General features: G+C 41.8%; 1 pseudogene; it reads left to right on the forward strand.

Annotated features, from left to right (window-relative positions):
* The first annotated feature begins 10,599 nt into the window (after window positions 1-10,599).
* Window positions 10,600-11,698, forward strand: LOC110286299 (annotated as a pseudogene).
* The last annotated feature ends 1,996 nt before the right edge of the window (window positions 11,699-13,694 follow it).

The following is a 13,694-nucleotide window of genomic DNA, read 5'->3' on the forward strand; positions in this document are numbered from 1 at the left end:
AACCTTGATGCTTGGGCACTCTCAGAAACTGAGACACCAACCAAAGAGCATCCACGAGCTGAACATAGTCCCCCTGCACTTACATAGCAGGTATGAAGCTCAGTCTCCATGTGGTTCCCCCCAAAACTGGAGTTTGGGCTATTTCTAAAATTGCTGCCTTGTGTGGCCTCAGAGGAAGAGCATGCACCTAACCCCACAGAGTTGTTGCACCAGAATAGGTGGATACCTCGGGGAGGGCAGGTCCTACCCTCTCAGAGGAGAGGGGAAGAGAGGATGGAGGGAGGTACTGTGTGTGAGTGTGTGAGTGAGTGTGTGTGTGTGTGTGTGTGTGTACAGCAATTAATTAATTAATTAAGCTCTCAGTGATCACAGATACATTGACAAGAACATGAAATTAGAATTCAGGAAAACATGAGTGCAAAACTCACTCCCCACCCCCTCTTTTGAATGTTCAAGTCTGGAACCACCTCTTCAGTTCCTTATTACTCTCTAGGTGTTTGGGCCAGCTTTGCCATTTTTCTCTGCAAGCTAAGTAATTAGAAGGCAGAAAAAACTCTCAAGCACAACTGAGAGCAGCAGGGGGGGAAATCTCAGACACAACAGCAAGCAGAACAGATGGAAAATACTTTTGTTAAAGGTGAAGATGTGCACAGGCCCAGCAAGGGACACAGAGACAGAGACCTCCTACAAAGCAGAGGGGACAGCCAGGAAGCCAAAGCTCTGCCTCTCCTCTCATGCTGGGGCTTTTAAGTGTATTTGTTGGGCTGGAATAAGGGTCTTCTACTAATTTTAGGGTTGGTCAGTTTGAACAAAGACAGGGAAGTTGACAGGCCCATATCTTTAGGTAAACGTGTCCTAGTCAGGCCTTAAACTCCTCAGACAGGTCTCAGGACAGAGGGGCCAGGAGGAACCCAGAAAAAAAGTTTGTCATATTTTCTAAATCTGTGATTTCTTTGTCTGCCTGTACCAGAGCCTTCCTCTGTACAAAATGGCGACTCTAAAAGTGATTTCTTAGGAAATGAGAAAATTTGGACCTATAGATGTAGTTTGGGAGGCACAAGAAGCCCTGAGTTTAATCCTGTAATCTCAACATCCAAGAGGATCAGAAGTTTAATGTTATCCTCTGCTATATACAGAGTTAACAGTCCGGAATACAGGAAACCCTGTCTCAAAAATAAATAAATAAATAAATAAATAAATAAATAAATAAATAAATAGAAAGCAAAATTTTTCATTTTAATTTAGAAGGGATTCATTTACTTAGTGGTCCATATTTAAAACCAGGCACCAATATGCAATGTCAAATTACACCTAGAAACAAATTTGCTTTCATGATTTTCCCCCATTTCTCTGCCTCTTCTTTTACTCCATTCAAGAAACAGATGCTGAACTCTCCCTATGTGCATGTTTTCTTGTTGGGCACCAGGAAAACAAATGGATCAGATGGGGGTCCCACCATTAAAAGGTAAACAACTATTTCAACCAGGTTTCTGCCTCTTACTACTAATGTATTCCCAGACAAGTTATTTAACCTCTCTGGACATGGCTTTTTTATATACCTAGAATTTAAGGCAGAGTATTTGCCATAATTGAGGTCAGGATGAGCAAGAAAGAAATAGCAGTGCCACCTTTGAATATCAGTGTTGCAGATTTAATCCATCCTTGCAGCTATAGCAAAATGCCACTTATGGATCAGGTAATTTATAGGCAAGAGACATTTCTTTTTCTCAGTTTGAAAAGTTACATCAGGACAGTATCAAGAGGATTGGTTTCTTCCAAAGTTTGCTTGTGGCTTCAATATGGTGTTTCTTATGTTAGTCTGTCTGCCTGTTTCTTTTCCATCCCCCCTTTAAACAGGCCACTAACCTGTTCAACTGAACTAGGGCATACAGGAATGGCCACATTTTAACTTAATCATAGTGTCTCCAAATAGAGTCACACTTTCGGGTACTAGGGATTAGAATTATTTTTCAGAGGGTGTACAATTTATCCCTTAATGTTGATTGTATGATCTTGGCCAGGTCACTTCTGAATCCATTTTTCCTGAGATAAATGGAAATAAAGTTAATTTTTATGGAAAATATTTTATTTAATTTTTTCATACAATATATTTTGATCACATTCTTTCCCTTCCCTTAAATTATCCCAGATCATACCTGCCTCCCTACCAACCCACCTTTATGTTCNTTCTCTCTCAGAAAACACAACAAAATAACAAGGAGAAGGGAAGTGGCCATAAAGTTAATTTTTAAAATACTTTGTAACTAGCAGCTTCTGACCAGCCACAAATTTTGGTGGCTGCATTTCTAGAGCACAGTCCTAGAAGCCTTGATTGTTACAAGTATTAACCTAACCTTTCAGCTTCTGGATTTTGTGTAGAAATTCAAAGTAAGAAAGATACCATAGACAGTTCAGGGAGGTTTTAATAGTCATGAAGGCTGATACCAGTCAGTACAGTTATTTTTAAATATTTTAAAACCTGTATCTTTGTATTTAAATACCAGTTTTAGTAGAAATGGTTTCTATGTAGTCAGCATATTTACACACACACACACACACACACACACACACACAGAGTGACCTCTTTCCCAAACACTCACTCTTGTTTTTCTAAGGCTTTATTCTTCTCTTAATATTTTTTTGGGGGGTGGTTGCACTAACCAATGTTCTGTGAAAGTCTTTGCTAGAAAACAGGAAAGTGTCATCTTCTAAGTCAGAGAAAGTATCTGTCATCTTATAAGAAGACACTGACTTGACACTTATTTCCCTACAATCCAAATGTCTTTGGATAAGGAAGGTAGGGAAGGTTACCTTTCACTTGGCTGAGTACCACGGGCCCCACAACTTACCTCCTGACTTTTGTTGCTCCTCACCCCTGATTTGCCAATATGATGGAAGAATCAGAGGAAGAGCCTTATCTTAGGAGTGAAGTTGTTGCAGGATCCTTAAGGAGAACTTGAGATGAGAAGAGAAAATATTAGATTTGTCGAAAGGATATTGCCCAGCCTCACGGGGTGAGTGGAGAGTAAAATCAGTTTTAGTATCTTAGCATACCTAGGGCTGAAGCAAGACTTTTCTGGAAAACTGAAGAAGAGGCAGGGAGGACACCACATCATGATGTCAGCAAGCTACAGAAATGGCTTTGGAGGAAGAGCTTCTAGGACATTCTAGAAAGTTCTTTACAACCAGCTTTTAGATCATTTGATGGTAGTAGTCACAGCAATGCTCACTTAGATCAGGATTGGAGGGGACCAGTATCATCTTATCTCTCTTTGATGAAATCATGAAATCAAAGCTTATTAATTTTGCAAGAGAGGGAGCTGAAAGTTCAACATCTTGAACTGAAGGCAACCAGGAGAGACCAACTTCCAGACAGGTAGGAGGAGAGTCTCTTCAACAATGGGTGGAGCCTCAGCATAGGAGGAGACATCTAAAACCCACCCTCACAGTGACACACTTCCTCCAACAAGGGCCACACCTACTCCAATGAAGCCATATTTCCTAACAGTACCACACCTTTGGGCCAAGCATATTCAAACCACCATAGAGTGATATTGATATCTCATTTAGGTTAGGAAGTGTTGGTGACAGTGTCAAGAGAAAGGCACTATTATACACAACCAGAATAGAAATTAGGCAATTAGACAATATCTATAAAAATTATATGGGTTTGAGTGCTCAATCATAAGCAGAACATCTAAATCTGATAGCCAAGAATTAAAATCTTACTTTAAGTTTAATTTCTTCCAATATGGGTGAAACTAAGTTTTTTTTATTAGTCCACAGTACTGCCATCCCTCACTTCCTTTTCTTTTTTAACAATTTTTATTGGAGATATTTTAGGCTCACAAAAAATGGAAATGTATAAAAATGTGACATACATGTCCTGCCCCACACATGCATAGCCTTTTCTAATGTCACTCCCCCACCCCTCCACACACACACATTTGCTACTGTTGGTGAGCCTACATTTTAAAATAGTTATCACTAAAGGTATGTAATTTACCTTTGACTTAACATTTGGTACTTATTGTACATTGTATGGTTTTGGAAAGATGTATATTATCAAACATACTTCATGATATATTAATACCACACAGAGTAGTTTACCTGACTTAAACATCCTGTGTCCTACCTATTTCTCATATAACCCCTTATAACCAGTGATTTGCTTTCTAATCAGGTTTTAAAATTTTGTTCAAATATATAATTAGAACTATATATATATACATATATATATATGTATATATATTTGTGTAAAGTGATGAATTTCATGTCACTTTTCTTTAAGTATGTCATATGTATTTTGACTTTATTCAATTCCCATTACCTTATTGTTCTTGAAGTAGATAAAGTATAAAAGACTACTTATTAGATACTGATTTATTTAGTGATTTTCTTAAAGCACTACTTGTACTACATATTTGCCAAGAGTGACTTCACTACCTGGAACAGAATGACCTGGAGAAACAGCTGAAACAATCAGCTGTTGCTTGTAACAACCTGCTGACTGCCACACACTCTTCTGGAAAAGCTTGCTTGCTTGCCTACCCCAACTTGTGGTTTTAGAGTGTAAAATAAGAACTCAATTGGAACCCGTACCAAAGCTTTTCAGGAGCTATCCCTGGCTTTGGTCCACTAGTGTCTCTTACTCTTTTATTGGTGTCAGAGTGCTTATTCTAGAAAGCTTCTTGCAACATCCTGTCTCCTTTCCTCCTCCTATCAGTTCCCTTCCTCCCCCTTCTCTCTATAGAATATACACACATGTAGGGTTATGGACCCAGCGTCTGCTTTGCCACAGGACTTGGCCGATGATCAGGGAGACAGTACACGGGAAGTTGGCCGTGCTTACCCAACACTGTCACTGCGTGGGTGATAAGCTGTAGGTCAGCCCCGGGACACCGTCCCGGGGTGGGGGAGCACAGTCTGAGGCGATGAACAACTGGAGCAGGTTTTTGGGTCCCCAGGCCTGCAAGTTGGCTGACCCAGCTGGTTCTTGGGCTCTTGGACACCCAGGTGTTGCGGAAGAGTTGAGAACAGAGTAGGGAACCCCGAAGGCTGAATCTAGCCCCAGGACCAGGGTTGGTGGTGGGGTGGAAAGGGTGATGCTCTGATTGGTCCCATGGTGGAGAGTCCTTTGGCTTGGTCTTGGTCCCAGCCCTGGCTGGGAGCACATAGAGGCCTTCTAAGGGAGATTAGATGGCAGCTCTATAGGTGAAGGCCTCCATGGCTCCCCAGGGTGGATCCTGATGTAAAGAGACAGTTCATGGTTTTAAGGCATTTATTGTCATGGTAGAAAGTGGATGAGTAAAACCATATCCACTTCTCAGGGTGGGCCTGAGATTAAATACCTTTTGCAAGGAGGAGTGTCTGGGAAGGAAAGCTTATTGTCTAAGCCTCCAGGCCTTTAGGTAACTCATTAAAATGGAGATCTGTTTTGAGCCTACGTGACCACAGGTCATGTCTTCTACAAGTGGAGGGGCTTGGGGCATTGTCCTTATGTGACTGATGGCCACAAATCTATGGGGGGCTGTGGCTAGTGACAGGAGCCTGGTGCCCAGGAATCAGGTGACACACCTTCCCTTTATTATGCTTTATTCATGATATAATTACCCGAGTTATTTTCTTTAATACATTAAGAATCACATCAAAAATTTTATGTACTTTTTTCTCTAACGTGTCAAACAGAATTAAGAAAATTCAACAAGAAAAAGTAAGTCCATATACATCCTGGGGTCAAGGATTTGCTTCACAAATCACATGAACACTGATCTCAGTCAGACAGGGATCGTTTATTGAGCTTATGCCCAAGGACTGGTCAACTTAGGAGCTGAACTGAGACGCTGAGTCAAGATCCTATAAGTTGGAGATCCATAAATAGCTGTGCCAAGTTATTTAACCAATCAGGATTTAGGGATAGGGGATTTTCTTAGAAACATATCTTTGTTGTACACTTATTCCGTTCCCATGGGTTGGGGGATTCAACTGTGGCAGAGGACTTGCCTTGTCTAATATTCATGTCTTAAATTTGCCAACCAGGATGTCAGTCACCCATGTCCATGTCTCTTTCTGGCAAGTAGGATATCAGTTCCCAGGGAGATCTTGAGAACTTAAACTTTGCTTGACCCCTACTCAAAATGGAAGTCTTATTTTAAATAGTGTCTTATATTGGCACAAGTGTTTCTCTTACATAGGGGCCTATCCCAGGGGCAGTGTATAAAAGCAAAATCTAGAAAAGCTTATACTCAAGAGCAGGAAGTGCTGCCTGGCAGCTGGTTAGGGTCCAAGCTTATTGTGGCTAAATATACAAAACAGTTCAAACTGACTTCTATTGTGATTGGTTTCCAAGAGCACAGAATGTAACAGAATGTGTAATCAAATTGGGCATGAAAAAGTTTCCTAGTAACATCAGAAACAACATATGAGAAAGTTTCCTTATAATATTACTAACAGCACAAACGGCAGGCTAGACAGGTAACAGTTACCTAGGCCTTAGCAATAACCAAAGGTCTCTTTAAACCCTACAATAAAGGTCCTTGCACATTCATGTTTATTACTTTTCTATTTATAACAAGTAAATTAAATCAGCAGTCTACATGCCCATCAACTGGTGGATAATTAAAATGTGGTACATATACCAAATGAAATTTTATTAAACTGTGAAGGAATAAATTATTAAATTATCAGTAAAAACTGGAACTGGAAAAACTTACCATAACTGAAGTAACTCAAGGTAAAAAAGATCAACCCCACGTATTCTTTCTCAGATGAGGATCCCTGGCTACTAATTTGTATATGTGAGAGTGTGTTTAGGGCCATAAAACTAGAAAGAGAGCCATGAAAGTAGAGAAAGAGACTTTAAGGTGAGGGAAGTAATAGAACATGCATTATGAAAAGGGAAGGGAAAAAATCAGAGAGGTTTAAGTGGACAGAGAAGTAGAAGAAGATAAGGAGAGAAAGGAGTGAGGGAGAGGACCAATCAAAACTAATGATGTACAATGAGAGCCAAAGGGAAACTTGATAACAGGTATTCAAACAATAAATAAAGTCAAGGACTGGAGAGACGCCTTCATGGTTAAGAGAACTTACTGCTTTTCCAGAGAAACTGACTTTGGCTCCCACTACTCACAAAATCATCCAAAAGTCCATTTTCTGGTGATCTGATATCCTTTTCTGGCCTTGGAAAGCACCAAACATATACTAGTTAGTTTTTTTGTTGTTATTGTTATTTTATTGCTTGGTGGTGATAGTTGCTGTCAACCTGACTGAAGCTAGAACCATTTCTGGAAAGGTGGTCCTGGGTGCTTTAAGAACACAAGCTGAGTAAGCCATGGAGAGTAAGCTCCTAAGTAGCATTCCTTTATAGCTTCTACTTCAGTTCCCACAGCCAGGATATTGCCATGAGTTCCTGCATTGGCTCCTCTCAATGATGATTAGGAAGTGTAAACTAAATAAACCCTTCCCTCCCCAAGTTGCCCAAGCAACAAAATGAGACCATCAAGGCAAAGATGGAGAGGAAGCAGACATAGAAACAAAACAAATGCTGAGGGTGACATGGGTAATAACACCCCTTTTTATTAAGTTTTCTCTTTGACAATTTCATATATGAATTTAACGCATCTGGTTACTCTCTCCCTACATCTTTCTTATGTCCCTAATATTCCTATGAAACAACCCACTCAGTGCTCTTAACCACTCAGCCCTCATTCACTCTCTTACTAGTTTGTTTTTTACCTTCATGAGTTTAGGGCTTGGTTTTGTGACCTGTTTAATTTTACCAGGGTCATTTGTGTGACCACTGGATTCAAACTATCCCTTGGAGCCATGGGGAGACAATCAAAAGCAATGACTTCCCCTTTTCCATGAATCTATTAGTAGTAAATAATTAGTAGCAAGGAGTAGGACTCTCGAAGCTATTCCTCTGTTAATGCCTGACTTTTGATGTGTCTATTCTTGTGCAGACACAATATACTAGCAGCTACTGAGTCTTGTGCAGAAGATAGCATTTCATGATATTTCTCCCTATTTTCTAGCCCTTAAAATTTTTGGCCTATCTTTCACAATGTTTCCTGACCTTTAGGGCTGAGCATGCATTCATCTCTTATTGTTAGAACCATATGCAGCCATGAGTCTCTGGCTCACTGGAAAGAGAGGGTTCTGTTCTTGCAGGTTGAGCAAGCCAGGGGAAGCAATCCAGTAAAGAACATCCCTCCATGGCCTCTGCATCAGCTCCTGCTTCCTGACCTGTTTGAGTTCCAGTCCTGACTTCCTTCAGTGATAAACAGCAGTATGGAAGTGTAAGCTGAATAAACCCTTTCCTCCCCAACTTGCTTCTTGGTCATGATGTTTGTGCAGGAATAGGAACCCTGACTAAGACAGCTAGTGTCTGAGTAAGACTATTCAGCCATTTTCTCCTCCAAAACTTTTATAGCACCTTCCAAGAACATGACAACCAGCCATTAGAAAAGAAGCTTCCAGCTTAGTTCCTACTTGAGTTCTATATGAGATACAATCAATGTATGTATTGTGTTCAACAATGGGGTCTTATTATCTAGTTAGGGTGGGCAACCAAGAAGACAAGAAAGAGCCTATGTTGTTTGGAGGACTCTGTTCTCCCTAGCCAACAACTCATAAGTTCATATCCTATACCTAGCATATATTTTTATTTAAAAAAAAAACACAGTATTAAGTGTTATCCCCTTACCTGGTTCCCCTCCCCCTCCTGGAAACACCTTATCCCATCTCCTCTCCCCCTGCTTCTATGAGGGTGTTCCTCCACCCATCCACCAACTCCCACCTCTCAGCCCTACACTGGGGCATCTATCGTGCCTTTACAGAACCAAGGACCTCTCCTCCCAGTGATGCCTGACAAGGCCATCCTCTGCTACATATGCATCTGGAGGCATGTGTACTCCTTGGTTGATGGTTTAGTCCCTGGAAGCTCTGTGGGGGTCTGATTGGTTGATATTGTTGTTCTTCCTACGGAGTTGCAAACCCCTTTAGATCCTTCAATACATTCGCTAACTCCTCCATTGGGGTGCCCACGCTCAATGTGCACTGGGTGTGAGGTCCCCAATGGAGGAGTTAGAAACAGTATTTTTAAAAATTAGAATATTGGGGTTCTCATTTCTTGAAATGGTGAGGCAGACCTGAAGGTTCACAATATATAGCTCCAGTCCCTGGTATTATCCTGGGAAAAAGATGAAACCCAGGAGGAGAGGCCCTTGGTCCTGAGAAGGTTCTATGCCCCAGTATAGGGGAATGCCAGGGTCAGGAAGCAGAAGTGGATGGGTTGGTGAGCAGGGGGAGGGGGGAGGGGATATGGGGGAATTTTCAGAGGGGAAACCAGGAAAGGGGATAACATTTGAAATGTAAATAAAGAGAATATCTCATTTAAAAAAAGATGAAACCCCAAGAACTACCCAAAAGAGAAATTGTTATTAGCAATTATTTCACGGTTCTCCTTGGCTCTCAGAGGAAGTTAGCAGGAGTTCTAGTATATTTTGATGTGAAATCTGTAAACCATGAGACTCTTTCTAGAAAAGACCAGACCCTGGCTACATCCTCAAAGGGTCTTTGAAGAAGTCCTCTGGTTACCAGTAATAGTTTTAATTTTCAACTTGATACAATCACCATGGAAGGGAGTCTCAATGAGGGATTGTCTAGATTAGGTTATCATGTGGGCAAACCTATGGGGGATGATACTAATGATGCTGATTGAAGTGGGAGGACTGGCCCACTATGGGTGGCACCATTCTCTAGTCAGGGGATCTTGAATTGTTCAAAGATGGAGACAGTGAACTAAGTACCAGCATGCATTCATTAATTCATTACTCTCTGCTCCTGACTGTAGATACAAAGTTACTAGCTGCTTCAAATTCTGCTACTTGACTTACTCACAATGATGGATAGTAACTTAGAATTGTAAGATAAATAAACGCTGTATTTCTTAAGTTGCGTTTTCAAGGCACTTTGTCATAACAACAAAAATAAAGCTAGGACACTGGCCTTCTCCCCTAGCTAACTTTAGCTAAAGAACCAGAATATTAATCATGTTAAGTGCTGCTGTAGCATCTTGGCAGATTCTTGAGCACTGGTCCTCTTCAGTCTTTGAATCAAGTAGATTTGGAATCTAGATTCTAAAACTGTGATAGAATCTTCTTGTAATCTATCCAGATGCACCATCTTGAAGAGATAAGTATAGACTTGTGTGCATAGTCTTCTTCACCAAGGTACGAACTACTTTCCATCTCACAGTAGGAGGAAGCTGTCCTAGTCCAAACACACATTTTTCTTGGTGTTTCTTGTTTTGGGGCAGCACTTTTCTTTGTATCTAGATTGTTGTGTGGTGTCTTGGGGTTTTTCTGCTGTGAACAAAAACCATGAGCAAGGCAACTCTTATAAGAACAACTGACCAAGCCCGCTCAGTCAGTCAACAGGTTCTCCAGTGCAGAAGTGAGGATTAAAAAGAAAAAAAGACAATTAGACAACACTGTAGCATGATCCCAACCAGTTCTGAGGCTGAGGAAGGTTTATTTTTTTCCCAATCTGCTTTTATACCATTTTAATTACATGCAAATAATAAGGTCAGTTATCGGGATGGGCCCACATAGAAATATGGATTGATATGGGGACCAGGGTCGCTATGATGACTGAGGCAGCAGAGACTATGACTGAGGCTATATGACTCCAGGTTAGGCAGTGGCTGAAGAGCATTTGTAAGTGGCTATCATAGGGATGATGACAGGCAGAGTAGGTGGGGACCACTATCAAGAACCGTATAACAGATGGGACAATCGGTCATGGAGCTCCAGGGCTGAGTACTCTCAGAATGATTATAGGCATGAGGACAAAGGTCCCTACAAAACTGATTCCTCTGCTAGAACCTTCCAGTCCAGTTGAGTGCCTTCTATTTTTGGAGAGGCAAGGTTGTTGACACAGCTACTAGAGAAAGAGAAGGAGAAGGCATTGCAGTACCAACTGGATGAGCCAAAACTAGACTGCCAGACTCTCACGTCTGCAATGTAAAGAAACTCAAGAAAGAGCAGGGTCAAGGACAGGAAATGAGTCATCACAGACTGGGGCCTCAGCCATGTCTGGCAATATTAAGTCAGACAAGGATACACAAAGGAGAGAGAGAGAGAGAGAGAGAGAGAGAGAGAGAGAGAGAGAGAGATATCTCTAGAAAAGAAAACACTCAATAAGAAAGAAGATTGTCACTCTCCAACCTCTAAACCTCCTAAATCTCATCAGCCTCCAAGTGTAATGCCAGCCCCTCCATCAAAGGGCAATGTGTGGGTAAAGGGAAGCTGTAACTTTCCTGCTCAATCTCAGAGCATCAGTCCCCTACAGGTGGTGGAGGGAAAGTATCTCCAGCTCATCCCTCTGAGGATGGACTATCAAGGAAAAATGAAAAAAAAATGGATGGGATGAGTGTCCCAAAGGTCAGTCTCAAAGCTCCAACAGTGATCCTCGAGACGGAGGAAACAAAGACCACTGGAAGAAGCTGGATAGAAAAGGTGGTAAATGGAAAGATCAATACTCCAGACCTGCCCCTGATCCAAAGCAGTCTGAGGGGAATCCAGCCTTCAAGTTCAGTTCTGCAAGCAAATATGCTGCTCTCTCCATGCATGGTGAAGATGAGAATGAGGGAGACGACCACACTGAGGAGACCGTCACACTCTGTGCTTTTTCCTAGTCTCTATCCTGGAACATTCAAGAGCAAATCAAACCTCTATCTAGACAAGACAAAATAAACTCATCTGAAGATCTTTCATAACTTTTTCTTAAAATGAAATTCTTTTGTAAGCTGTCACGACCTTTAAAAGTACTGAAGAAACCAGAGGATCGCCATTGTAGCCAGGGAGACGAGGCTACCAAGTTTGAATGGAGGAAGTTGTGATGTGTTCTGATGACACTAAGCAGTTACCTGTGTGACTAGTGCCTGGGGTTCCATTCAGCAGAAATGTGGTGACAGTGAGACTTGGTCATGTGAGGCGGTGGACTATGAGAGGAAGCCTGGTAAGGTCGAGCTAGGGCTTGAAGACTTGGAGACACAGAAGGGACAGTAGGAGCTTAGCCTGCTCCTGACTCCAGGCCCCGTCATGTAGCCACAGCCCCCATAGAGAGAATTATGGTCATCAGCAATGCAGGGGCAGTTCCCACAAGTCCCTCCTCATTTAAACGAGGCATCTCAAGCCAAGCCAATAGGAAGCATCTGATGTTAGACCCAACGCACCCCGAAACTGTATATAAGATCCTATCCAGAAGGAATAAAGGTGTCTGAGAATTACTCTAGTCTGAGAGCATCTGCTGCACAAGAGCTGTAACACCAGGCACTCACCTGCACTCTGCTCCCTAACCAGCCCCATGCTGGCTGAGCTTGGCTCAGCTATGCTTAGTGCAACCAGTGAAGTATCTCAGAGCAACAGCATCTCAGAGCAACAGCATCTCAGAGCAACGGTGGCTGCCCAGTCAGCAGCACCGGAGCAGCCATGGTGGCACTTCCCCTCCCTGCTTGTGCCATTTCCCCTTTGCTTGAACACTCCCACTGAGCCAGGCTAGAGGTCTCAACAGGTAGCCTCTGGTACACAGAACAACATGGTCACATCAGTTAGGCAGTAAAGAAAGGTGAAAGGAAGAATGAGATTTCTACTTTTTAATTCTTATCCTACAGTGGCACCCATGAATTCCCAAACATTATCGGAATAAATTTCCTACCCTTAGAAAGGTAACTTTAGTCTCTCAAGTTGTTTTAGTTTCCAGGAGATTGCCAGGTCTTCTACTTTAATTCTAACTTAACTGGGCCCAGCCTAGGGGGCAATTATTTGATTTTTTTAACCTCACAATGGGGATACTTGGGAACGAGTCTACAGGCCACTGACAAGTAGTACTGCTTGGGGGCCAAAATGAAGATGAGACTCAATTATGGTTTGAAAAGCATTAGGAGTTGATCAATACCAGGAGCTGGTATTTTATACCAGGTAGTAGGGGAAATCAAGTAGTAAGAGAAATGGTGTGGCCTCCAATAAACATATGAATGGTCATTTCCTGGATAAGGAAGCACTTTAAGGTCATAAGAAATCCCAGTCTTGTGTATATTATTAGTATTGCTCTTTCTAAACACTGTCCTTTCTAGAGGTTTGAATATATCCACATTCTTTCAAAACTTTCTCACTCTGGTCATCTCATGTTATTGATGACACCCGTTAGCCTCCAGAGCTGCCTCTCTGTAAGTCACACACCTGCTTCCACAGGCAGTTTATCTTAGCAACTGGAGGCTGTGGCCTAAGGACTCACTGCTTTTCTCAGAAAACCAGCTCTATGATATCTTTGATTCCTGGCCCCTGTCTGCCTGTTTTTGTTGCTTTCGCCCCCTTGGAGAAAAGAGTACTTCAGCTGATAGACTTGCATGGTGAATAGGTTTATGTAAATTGGGAGAGTTGAATTGGAGGTCTCCAACCTTGGTTTGGGTCTTTTAAAGTTTTTGTAAGTTTCCTTCACTGGAACCCCACACCAGTGCTTGGGTTTATAATGTGAGCTAAACTGTGTAGTTTTCTATTTAGGAGGGTTGATTTGTTGATTTCTCTCAACAATATAGACAGGATAACCCAAAGAACTATCGAACAGGGTCCTGGTTGTCTTGCAACACAGTAACTTGACCTGTCTGCTTTGATGTTCACCTTTGTAGGAGT

The sequence above is a fragment of the Mus caroli genome, chromosome X (assembly GCF_900094665.2).
Source record: "Mus caroli chromosome X, CAROLI_EIJ_v1.1, whole genome shotgun sequence".
NCBI lineage: Eukaryota > Metazoa > Chordata > Mammalia > Rodentia > Muridae > Mus > Mus caroli.